General features: G+C 37.2%; 1 protein-coding gene across 1 annotated transcript in view; it reads left to right on the forward strand.

The window, feature by feature from the left end:
* Positions 1–13,288, forward strand: part of LOC306866106 (homeobox protein PKNOX2-like) — a 69,977-nt gene that overhangs the window by 4,339 nt on the left and 52,350 nt on the right. The window contains exon 2 of the mRNA XM_079411127.1: positions 9,753–9,824. The gene's annotated coding sequence lies outside the window, so the exon portion shown is untranslated. The remainder of the gene's footprint in view (positions 1–9,752; positions 9,825–13,288) is intronic.

Below are 13,288 nucleotides of genomic sequence, written 5' to 3' on the forward strand. Positions count from 1 at the left end.
TATCTCTAGTGGAATGCTGATAATCCAAATAAATGTACTCAGCGTCACTGAGGGAAACATGAACACTTCCACCAAATCCTGAATTGATTATTTTTCTGAGTACTTTCTCAACACAGACAAAGGTTGAAAATATTTTATTTGAATTCTGTTTTAGATCAAAGTAGGGGGAAAAAAACCCTACCCAAGACCAATTCATATCTTTCCCCCCTCTAAATATATAAATATATGCATGAGTATAATAACCAGTCAAATTAAAATAATGTGCTAGAGGCAGGAGAGTGCTTGACTAAGGTTGAGAGAGAATGATGTTTAATATTTTCTCTATTAGAGCGAGCATGAGAATTGTAGTTCTCACATGTTTTACTCATTTCATATGTTGGTGTCATTTGGCACGACTGGAGAGAGATAGATGTTCTCCAGCGGTGCATTGTGTGCATTTCGCTCTCCTGTCTTTTGGAGTGCGGCGTTTTTATTAGAGCTGAAATAGTGCATTGAATTCTCATCTATTACTGTAAAAGCCATCTTCTCCGAAAGTGGCATCTCGCTCCGTCCCGTTTCAATGACATCATTCATAAAGGCATGTTTTTCTCCCATTCACACTTCCTGCTCTGTCCTCTGGAGCATTCAAGCACAGACCACCATTGATTCCAACCACCTGATTTCATTTGGACCTTTGACACTGAACTATATCGGAGTTTCCTCTCCCGCTGATCTATTTGTTCATCTTTTGTTGTGTTTCGAACAGAACCCCCCACGTTTCCATCATCCTCTTTCAAGCTCAGAGCTATTGAAAGCCATTGATCGCTAGCTGTATGTGTGCAAAATGCCTGTAATGGCGTCAGAAATCACTTAACAGCAAAGACTGAGTTATTCTTCCCTTTATTAATGCATTGGAATGGTTTTCCTTGTAGAGATGGTGAGTGACTCCTGAATAGCGTCTAATTCACTCGCTTTAAAAGGATTATTAATGCACATCAATCCATATAAATGGATTTGAGTTTTATTTGCAAAGTGGTCTAGCTAGTTTTATTGGCCTGTTGCTTTGCCAAGACTGTTAGGAAAATATTTATTTATTTTTATTTTTTTTTTACTTTCTAATAAAATTCATTAGGATGGAGCAGCCTCTGGAACGTCATAAAGCACCTGGCTTCCCGGTGGCTTTAATCTTTGATTTACAGCTTGCAAAAGTTTTTCTTCTTGGAAACTGTTTCTTTCTTTCTTTTTTTCTTCTTTCAACTGAGACCACTAATTCCAGTTTAGTGTGGATATCTTAGGGGCTACTGATCATTTGAATAATCCTTTAATCCTATACATCTAGAGATCTATAAATAATATATGTTGTGTATATATACAAAATATTGTATTTTTTTATTTTGTCAGATTTTTGAGAAAACGCTGCTTAGTGATATTTATCATCAAAAGCCCTCAACTAAACACTCGCACTGCAAAATGGTCCTTAATACACACAAAAAAAGTTTAATTGACAAATTGCTTGTAAATTTCACAAACAATCACAAAGAAACACCCTGAATTAAACTAGTTTTTGAAGTAGAAAAACTTTGACAAAGGTTACAGTGTAAAGAAGAAAACTTTCTTGATTTATTCATAATGTTTAAAATATGGTTAAATTATTGCAGATATTTTAAGAGAAAATACGTGTTTTCAGTTTTATTCGAAATGATTAATGTTTTATTTTTTTTAACATTAATAAATTTTTTTATATATATTTATGTATTTATTTGTGATAGCTGCTGAAATACTAAAAAACACAAAGTTGCAAGGAATTTTGGGCTTCCCTTCTCCTTCGGACATATCCACTCTGGTCAAAAAGGCTACCAGGAACATTTTTAGGAGGGGAAAATGCAGAATGCATGCAAACAGCAGGAAATTGTTTTCCATAAGTCAGGGGGAATGGATTTGGGAATGTGTGGAAAGCTGGCCCACGGTGACTGCTCTGATCTCAATGGAGATTCGTTTCTGTATTAATATTGTAGCTCAAAATATCTCTATGATCAAAATGATGCAGGAGTTCTCATAGCATCAATAAAAACATACTTTTCTCAAGGGAGGCTCTTAGTGTTATTGTACCACACTGGTTGCAGAATAATCTTGTAAAGTGTTGTAATGTCCCTAAATGATTTATGATTTATTCTAATAAGTGAAAAGCAATTTAGTGTTGAAAAGTTGCTAATTCGTCTATTATTTATCTATTTATATATATACTTGTTTTTATCAGTCCAACAGTGCGAGTGTTCATCATTATATCTGAATTCCTCTGAGCTCAGTGCTGTTTAGCGCTGCTGGTGGGTGATATTTGATACATCAGTATAAGCAGCACGATTTTAGGCTGTGGGGTGCTTTGCCTTCCTCGAGCACATGAGAGATTTCACACACACGCTCACACACACCAGCTGCTTTATTGCGTTCGTACAGTATGTGCCGACAGTTTTGGGAAAACCTCATGTCATTTCAGATTTAAGAGGCGGTTGCAGTCGCCAACAAAAGGCCTCAACAACATATTTTTGGCTTTCTAATGGATGTTCCAACTATGCTAAACCACATATCACTGCCTCTCGCTCGGGTTTGTTTTTAGGGGTCCCATAAGGCATAAAGTTGTTTCCTTTCAAGTGGAGTGTAAACGTATAAAAGGTTGCAGACTGAGCGTGTTCTGGCTGTAGTGTTTGGAAATATCTCTGAACATTAAACAATCTTTTATTCCCAAAGCAGTTACTTCACAATAAATTAGCACATTACTGCAGCGGTTCCCAACCATTTTGGTCTTATGTACCCCCACAGCCTCATCAGCAAGTCCTCTGCATCAACACCAAACTTGGAAAGTTTTTCTTTTTGTATTATCCTAAATTATAATTAATGTTATTAGAAGGAGAATCCATATTTTAAATTTTGCCTTACACTTGAGTATTACTTCAAATAAGGTGTGATCATCCCAGATAAGTGTGTGTGTGGGTGTGTGTGTATAAAAAGAATATAAAAATATTATAAAATATAATTAACATTAACACACACACACATATACACAGTGTGTGTGTATATATATATATATATATATATATATATATATATATATATATATAATATTAATTATTAAATTTAACTTATTATTAATTAGTATTTTATATTATATATGCATGCATCTATTAAATATATTTCTTATATAATTAAAATGTATAGATTATATTATATTATATCAAAAGTGTATAGATTATATTTTATTGTATTATGTTTTTCCACTTTTTCTTTGCACTGCACCTACGCCATTGAAATGAATGGATTTTCTGCTCTAATGCAGTGTAAACTCTACTGTGTAGGTGACCTTATGGAATTGACTAGTTGATGATCTTACGGACAGATGCCTGTACTTCAGTTTTCTCCAGCTGCTGGCTGTGAGACTTCTGGTGACTGTTCAATTGAAAACTTAGAGGGAGATAAATATAGCAGACTAAATTGTGCCCCGCTTTGTGTGAAACTCTAGAAATGGTCTTCGGAGAAATCATCACTTGCCATATGGGGGATGATATTAATGCGAGCTCGCAAACACTGGGTGCGATAACAGCCAGGAGACTGATCAGCGATGCATCAGCCATTTATCGACCACAACTCCGTGGAAAACAATCTCGTGCTCCCTGACTGTTAGAACTTTATAGCGTTGCCCTTCAGAAAGGACTGATGACAGCTCTGAGCTAAAAGTGAAACATAAACAGCTGCTGCCCCAGAGTGTGGGGGAAATGTAGACGCATGCATGTGGCGATCTGCCATAGCCAGGGTAAGATGACACAAGTTTTTGGTAAGAGCGAGGACAGCGAATGCCCTCACCGTTAGGGAGAGTAGTTGGGCCCGTGCACCCAGGTGGCTAATACATGCTTGCTGGATTTGGAACAGAAGTGTGAAGCAAAGCGCAGAAGGTGGCAGTAATGCAAAATATGGCATACACCTGCTTTTTATATTTGTGTTATCCACAATTCTGCTGGTTGTATGCGCTCCAGAGGTATTTATAAACCACCATAGACACTTAATACAGCTCATCACACCTTTTAGCTCAGCTGACTTTAGCAATAAACTGGCCTGAGCAAGAGCGAAAGGGTTAACCTTTTCCTTCCTGTTAGAGAAGGAGGGTGGAAAAACAGAGCGAGAGGTCATGGTGAATGCATATATGGTAGGGGAATTCCTCACTGTCCTTCCTAAACCTACAAGTATTATACAGCTTCAGTGGCAGCGGAAAACCTGATAAATGGTACTTTAGACTAAATTAAAAGCTAGATTAAATATCAAGATAAGGATATTATTGTCATTGTGGTGAAAGGATTTTGTTTCTGAAATGAGTTAAACACAATGAACAAAATAGCTGTTCAATCTCAAAGCAGGGATTAGCATAAACTATCATATGTGCATGGTTTTTTTTTTTTTAAGAAATCTGACCTACTGCCAGGGGGAGCAACTGTGTTAAGATAATTTTACTCAGCAAGTGAGTACATTTTTTTTTGTTTTGTTTTGTTTTGTTTTGTTTTATTTTTTTATTTTGTGAATTAAAAAGTTAGTTAAGACTTTTTTATTCTATTTTAATTGCTTTTTATTTTATTGCCGATTTTACTGATGTGATCAGTTTTAGTTTTATTTCAGTTAGTAATTTTACTACAACGCAAACTTTTTTCAGGTAGCTGACAAGGCAACTTTTTTATTTTTTTTGAAATTTATATTTTATTTATTCCTCAAAAAGTATTCTATTTAACTCAAACAGTAAAGCACGACACTAGCAATTCCAGTGTCATGGGTTCGATTCCTAGGGAAAGCAAGAACTGATAACTGATGTGTACCTTGAATGCAGTGCTGCTTTGGATAAAAGCATCTGCCACATGCATAAATGTGAAATACTTGTATGCCTATTACCTACATAAACAATAACTGCCTGGGGACAGTACCAAGATGGCCGCTGAGTGAACTGAAACTAACACATCTGGTGTAAGAGTGTCGACAGATTACGGTCTGATTACAGATTAAGTGTTTTACCGCCTCAGTAATGCAAGAATGCATATACGTTCAAATACGTTCAATTGCACACTTATAATGTATTAACACTGATGCTTGCATACTTGATTTTCTGGCCTTAGACTGCACATATGTGTTTCCATGAGCCTGCACGTGTGTGTCTCATCTTGTGTGTAAGCGGCAGACTCATGAAAATCATCTTAAACCAGGTAATCTGTTGAAAGCTCCTTGCCTGACTCTCCCGCGTCCCAGCTCTCATTCCTGAAGTCCCAGGACAGGAAGCAGAGCGAGCTGCAGGCCTCAGAGAGTGTCTGGGTTTGGGCAGATGGGAGCTGGATTTTGGCTGAGGGCCAGAGAGCTCCGGTGAGCGGAGAGAAACGAAACAGCATATGATGCATATTCCACACAGCAAGGTGACCATCAGCTTTTGTCATGTTAGTTTTAGTAATAATACTGTTCATTTGTAATATTTACCAATAATTTTGGTAAAATTAAAAAAGAAATTATAGACTTTTTTTAAATTATAGGATGTATAATAAGGAAATAGTATTGTCAAAATTTATAAAAATTAGACTTTTTTTAAATATTAGAATGATTTCTTAAGGATCATGTGACAATAAAGACTGGAGGAATGCAGTTTTGCCATCACAGGAATAAATGACATTTGAAAATATATTAAAATAGAACAGTTATTTTAAATTTTAAAAATACAGTATTTCACAAATTTGCTGTTTTTACTGTATTTTTCATCAAATAAATGCGGCCTTGATTAGCATAAGAGAGTAGTTTGCATACTCTCTTATGCTCATCAAGGCCGAGTTTATTTGATGAAAATCAGTAAAGTTTTAAATTCAGTATTTCTGAAAACAATCATGAAACAACCAGTTTACATTTATTTATTAAAATATGGCCGTTCTGTTGCAATCTAGTGCTGCTGTGACATCTTCGCCTTTAAAAAAATGTGTGATTTTTCCATTCAGAGGTCGGTGGTTTTACAGGTTTTGAAGTTCCCATAAACTCTTCTGAAAAGTCTGAGGAAAATAAAAATTTCATGGTTAGGTGATGTGCCATTTAAAAGATTTAGAAGGATTTGTTTCGGATAAGAGCCTGGATCTACCTGTCTCATTGCTACGCCTGAAGATATTTTTAGCAGTTAAGTCTTTCTCCTGTTTGGATTTCCATAGCTCGCTAATGTAGAGAAGACTGCGGCTAATATTCCAAGATTCAGATGGAGCGAAATGTGCTATGCACTGAGTGGGAAAGTGTTGTTTTGACACGGAGAGCACAGCATATACTTCATTAAGCGCTAATATTGTTTTGTGAGTTTGTGCGTCGGTCTGAAAAGGTAACAAAATAAACTTTTGCTTCATGCAGATTGTGCATTTGTTTTGTTCTCAGTGTGTATATATATATAAGTTTAATGCGTCTCTGTGTTGCCTCATATTCCTCTTGTTGTGTCTAGCGTTGCCTCCTGTGCCAGCTGCAAACTGGTTTAATGTGAAGTTTAAGCCTCTCGTGACGCCAACTAGAGTCTAGTTACACTAGTGGGAATACCTGCTATTGTCCACTAAATCCCTTCTAATTCCCAGGAATTCTGCTTTCATTCCACTCAACCTCCTTGGTCCTGCCACACTTCCATAAGTTACTATAAGTGATCTTAAAGAGGTTCTCCGCCATGATGCCTTTTAAAGCTGATAGTTTAAAATAAAAATAGACCTCAGCATGTCAGGCTGTGTGGTTTTAAATCTAACAGTATTATTGTGAATTCAGGGGTTCCACACGGTTGTGTGCTATCGCCTATTTTATTTTCTATATATATGAGATGTGATATCAGTGGTCACTTTTGAAATATGCTGATGACATGGCCTTGGTGGCTTGTATGAGTGATGAGCAATCCCTGGATACTTATAGGCAATTTGTTGATTCCATGGTCCTCCAGTTCTTAGAGAGTTTGTTGCAGTTAAATATAAGTAAGACTGAAGTTGTGGGAGGGGAGGGGGGGCAGGTAGTGGAGCAGGTTGAGACCTTTTCATTTTTGGACACTGAGATTGATAAACATCTATCTTTTACACAGCGGGCAAATACTGTCTATAAGAAAGCTCAACAGCAATTATCTCTTTGAGAAAGTTAATGGGCTTCAGTGTAAGATAGGACATCTTAACAGTGTATCGGCCACTTGTGGAAACAGTTATAACCTTTAATATTGTTTCTTGGTTTAACGTTCTTTCAGTTGAAAACTATTATTTCTTTCAGCTTCTCCCATCAGGTTGTCGGTTTAGAACTCCTTTGGCCAGAAGGAAGGGTTATAGTAATTCTTTTATTCCTACTGCAATTTCTATTCTAAATGAGGCCAAGCAGTTTTGTCAGGATCTTGTATCTTAGGTTTGTTGTCATTTATTTTCGAAGTGTTTTTGTGGATTAATTTTGGTTTGGTTGTTGTGTGTTGTGTGTGAGTCTTTTACCTAAGACAAATTTCTATCACTGGTTGATAGATAATAAAGTTTTTTGAATATTGAATCTTTATATGCGCTGTTTTTTGGCACTGGGGTTAGTTGTGCTTGCCATCCATATTCAAAAGTTACTATTTTATCAAATTTGAATAATTTTGTGATGCCAAGTCACAATCTTCTACACAAATAAAGACAAAGAGGCTGTCATTCTTGCAGACGTTTTTGACGACTGCTATCAGGCATTTCTCGCTGCAAAGGGCTTTTTCATATATTGTGCAGAAATACAATTACGCCCTAATGTTACACACTTTATTAGAGGAGAGACACACGGAATATGAATTGTTCCATGGTTGTCATAGTAACAGGAAGTTCTAAACCCCCAACAGCAAATGTTCTCGCAGTCTTTGAACAGCTGGGGGCTGTTACTGGCAAAGCATTGTGGGTAATTACCACCTAAACCTTGCATTTCTTGGGTCAAAATCAAGAGGATTTAGAGTTTGAGATGAGTCATGGTGTTTAATGTGTTGATCTAATGACTGCAGTAGACTGTGTAGTCATATTTTTTGGGCACACATTATTTTAAGGTCCAATTCTTGCTATTAACAACCATTAACTACAACTTTTACCTCAAAAAACTCCTAATTTTGGATGTAGAATAGGGTCATGCAGAATATGAGCTTTATAAAGTACTAATAAACAGCCAGTATGTTAGTATGCTAATACGCAACTAGTTAATAGTGAGAACTGATCCCTATACTAACATGTTACCTATTTATTTTAATAGGACAGTCAAGGCCAAACAGACAAGAGGATCTAAAGAGGGCTATATACTGTAATACTGTAACAATGGAGAAGGCTATCTATTAGCATTGACATTCATCACAAAAACTTTTCTTTGTCCAAAAAGCAATCAGGCACGGGTAAAATATCTAAACTATAATATAATGAAATGTACTAAGTTTTATTTTGTTAAAGTACAACTAAAGGCCTGTTCACACCAAGCTGAATGTTCGATGCAATAAACCAATATTGCTTCGAACCCAATACTTATGCTCACATCAATGAGTGGGATGAACTCTAAAAGTGCTGTTTTAATGCTGTATTAATACATATTTATATAAAATACATTTTTAAATCAATACTATAGAAATAAGACTAAAATAACACTGAATCAGACTATGAGACCATCAGACATAAGAAAGCCAAGCCACAGTCATCTCGATAGGAATCAGGTCAGTCACACAGTCAAGGTGTAAAGTCTCCTCAACCGTCTCCTTCGCTATATGTAGATTCATTATTCAGAGCGGCTGGAGGGAGTGCAGGAGGTTAGTGTGGAGACGGAGGGAGGCTGGAATTAGGTATTTCACAGAGGTGCTCTGTGTATTAGGGAAAGAGGGTTACCCTAAAGTTCAACTTTCACTGGCTGTTTCAGTGAGGGGTGGGAAGGGCAAGCCACAAATCTTCTGTTCATCTGGTACTGTTTGAAGGGTACTGTGGTGTGTATGAGGGACCTATTAGTGTGTGTTTCTGTAAATAAGTTGTTTGTGTGTGTGTGGTGTCCTGGTTGTTTGTTAAGGGGCCCTGTGCTGTTGATGTGGTGGTCTGCTGCAACAGGAACGCTAATGCCTCCTCTGAGGATGGTGAGGAACAGCATGATTAGCCCTCCAGCCCCCCGGGGGGAGCCGCTGCGCTATCCTTGCTCTAATTCACTTCGACGTCAACAGGAAGGCAGATCAGGTCTCATGAGGGGGAGAGGGAGGTGGGCTACGGACTGTATGTGTGTGGAGGGCTCTGGGGCTTTGGGAGGCTGCGGGAGGGATTACAGAACCCTAAAATGTTTTCTTTGTAGTTTGGAAGAAACCCGAGAAAGGTTTCACACGAACCGGTACTGACAGACTGAAGCGTGGGGGGCTGGCCGCCATTCCTGCCATTCCCGCCTCTGTCTTTATCTTTGTTTGCCCACCTACCCAAGTTCACACACACACATACAGCCTCTATTAAGCCAGAACAGCAGGACACACACATACATATACTTTCACGCAAAATATCAAATTACTTTTCAAATTGTGGGTCAGCAGGCCCACGGGTATCACACCGCGTCAATAAAAAAAGATCCCAATTTTCCTAAGCAAAAAGAAAAAAACATTTTCCTAAGTGTTGCTTATACCTAAATCAACATTTCTGCTCATTTTACAAGTCGTGCTGTAATGCGGCTGGAGTAATGATCTCAGGTTGGCTTTTAGAATGCAGGCTGTTAGATGTAACTGTACTCAGAAGGCTTATTTTCTTGTGTTGTAGACTGTCTGCAGGGCAGTGCACTGTCGGACCGACTCCAACTTCAGATGCTCCGATGCTGAGAACAAGCAAACTGTAAGTTCCTAAATCAACATTTCCATGTCCATTCAAAAGCACGTGTTCTGTTCCAAAGCTGCCTATCTAGGCAGTATTTTTAGGCATCATAGACATGCCCCTAATGCAAAGGCTGTTATAGGTCATCTAAAATCAGGGTTGGGTAAAATTTCACTCTATCCATTTATTATTCTGTTCTATCTTTCTTTGTTATATCATTCAGTTGTTCTATATATTGTTCATCATATCATAGTTTTGTTTATTTTAAATTCTATCATCCATTCTATCTATCTATCTATCTATCTATCTATCTATCTATCTATCTATCTATCTATCTATCTATCTATCTAGATATTCATTCATTCATTCATTCAATTCTATTAATTTAGTACTGAAAAGTACAAGGTACTTAAATCTAAATCTAAAACTACTGTTTTACACAAATGTTTGTCTGAGCTGTTAATATCTTATGCTTATTAGAGTTAACTTAGCAACATGCTAACAACAAACTCCATGGAAATTAATTGTAAACTATGCACTTAATGTGAAAAATGCTATTTTGTGCAACAGCACTGCCTCAGTTTTCATTCTCAGTTCACCATTTATGAGGTTCAGTTTCATTTTAGGATGCTAGCAGCTGCTTATGTAGGCAGCAGACAGCAAGGCAACTCACTAGGTGTTGGAACAGAGCCATGATTGTCACCAGATTATTTTCTTCCATTTTAAAGTGAGAAAGGTAAATCGAGGTTGTTTTCACAAATGCGCCAAACAGCTTTTGTAGTCAAGCATTAAGTGCAGTCTTTCATAATCATACTTTTTCTATAGTTTTTTTTTTTTTTTTTTTTTAGCATTGATAGCACATAAAATACTCTCACCCTTTTGAAGATGGCTGATAAATATGCAGTGTCACCTATCGAGCTGCCTATATTATACAAACCTGTGATTTCTCTGCAGTGATATTGCTCTTCTGGAGTCGCTGAGTTATTCCTTGCTGGTTTAGTCAGAATTGGGCCTTTACAGATGATTTTCGAAATGAATTTTCCAGCGCTTGCTGTTCGTCTGCAATCACTCCGGCTGTGTTGTTTAAGAGTTTGTTTCCTCACTTTAATAGCACTTTTTGTTATGTCCTTATAGAGTGCGAATTTGTTCGAAAACACAATTTGTGTCTTTAATGGTTCGTGGGCTCAGGGTGGAATTACGTTGTGGATGAGTGAGAGAGGCCGAGTCTGTAGGATACATTTGTGTGTGCAGCAATATGCAGAAAGGTTAACTCTTTGCTTTTCAGAGGGGGTAAAAGCCAGGCAAGTCTCTTTAATTGAGTGTGAAAACAGCTGGGTATCTAGAGCCATTTTCCCCCACAGCAGCATGGAAGTGACTATCTCAATATCCTCCTGGCTCTAACCGCTCATAACCCCAGATTCCCCCTTTCTTTCTCTCCCTCTCCCTCTCGGAGTCCTGCCGAGGATTGTTTCACGCTTAATTTTGTTAAACCTAATGAGATTTCCCTAATTAAATCTCCTCCTGACTGGAAAGCTCTCTCTCCTGTCGAGTGAAGTGATTGTTTGTAGATCTTTTTAGACAAATAAACATTTTCGGAGCGAAAGCACAGCACAAGAGAGATGGTAGGAGCCTACATCTTTTCATTTTTGCAGTAGCAGCCCTGTGCTACACTCACTATGCCTTGCTTAATGTCTTTTCACCGCATTTTTCATAAACTCAAGTGATCAATATTAGTTCCTCAGGTCTCGTATTACAACTAAGATGAAGTGAATTAACTTATTGTACATTATGTCAAATCTTAGCTGGGAGCAACCAAATAAATGTAGTGATGCTATTAACTTTGTAGTAGCATAACAGAAGCTCAGCTACCTTCAAAACTGATTTGTTTTTTAATTATAAGCCACTTTTTCCAACAAGAAGCAGCGTTGTTTTTTGTAATATTGTTTTGTATAAGCAGATTTGAAGTTGCCCAAACTAATCTAGTATTCAAACACATTCACCTAAAATGGATCCTTGAAGTCGGATTCTTTTTAATGAATTGGTTAACTTAGATGATTAATTCAAATACATTGACCTGTGTGATGATTTGTTCAAACTGATTCACTTGGATGAGTCATTTAAATGAATCATTTTTTTTTTTTAAAGCCACAGATTCATTATAGTAGGTTAATATGTATTGTAGCATTGTATACAACATTATTATATTGTGTGCAATTTCACAAAATGCTATTTTATTGTATTAATATACTGTTTATTTATTTATCAACTTATACAAATTTACTAATTTGAACCATGGCTAAGTTTTAATGCAGTGTCCCCTGTGCTGTGAAATAGTGATTCTAGACAGATCCACGACTGAAAGCCTCTTTTATAGAAGCAATATTGTCATTTATATAACGTAGTATGAATATGCATGTATGTGTGTGTGCCAGGATCTTGTTTTGTGTAGAAAAGTGCCTCTGGGTGTGTCTGGTCCATTGAACTCTGTGAATAAAAGGCCTTGAGAGTATTGTTGACTGCGGTCATTGAGCTGGTATTGTGGATGCCCCATGGGAGACTATTGTGGGACTCGACCTTCTGTTTCCCGTGCCGACTCCGGAAAGCTAGTGCCAAGACGCCTTCACACACGCATCACAGACACACACCATTCCAACCAGACCCTATTCTTTGCCCCCTCCTGTGGACCGTTGGGCAGTCTGCCCAGCTCTTGTGAAAGGTGCCCTCTGATTTTACCCCCTCTGATCAGGTTTCTGCCACCAGTTGCCCAGTTTGATGTGAGTAAGTAGGGTGAGGAGTCAAGGGATATGTCCTGGCTTCTGGTACCAGCAGGCCACACACAACACCTAGATCACCGTGTGTCCGTTCATTATTCAAGGACTGGCTTGACACAGCGTCCTTTGCGTGGAATGTAACCATTGTTTATTTGATTTCCAGAAAGCTCTATTTAAAACATGAAATCAAAACAAGCCATGCACAATGCATCAGAGCACATTAATCAAAAGGGAAAAAAAATGTATTATAGACTTAATTATTTTTTCTTTAAAATGTAATCATTTTCTCCATGTCTGCAATCAGTTTTCTGCTGAAATAATCGAGGCTGTGGCAAAATTATACTAACTAATAATATTATAGCTTAATGTTTTTATAATCAAAGTCCCGCCTACATTATTTATGCCACATTACAATGTGTTTTTGCCATCATGAAAGTACATTGAACTAAAGTCAACTTGTAAGTTGACTTCAAATCATAGAAAACATTTAATTTCAGCAGATTCTAATACTAAAAACATATCATTTCAGTAACACTTTATTTTAGGGTCTCTTAACTAGTTGCTTATTAATATGCATATTACTAGAATATTAGCCATTTATTAGTAGTAATTAAGCATATTATCTACATCCCTAATCCTATCCAATACCTAAACTTAACAATTACCTTACTAACTAGTAATAAGCAGCAAATTAGGAATGTATTGAGGCAAAAG

This window comes from Barbus barbus, assembly GCF_936440315.1.
Source record: "Barbus barbus genome assembly, chromosome: 47".
NCBI lineage: Eukaryota > Metazoa > Chordata > Actinopteri > Cypriniformes > Cyprinidae > Barbus > Barbus barbus.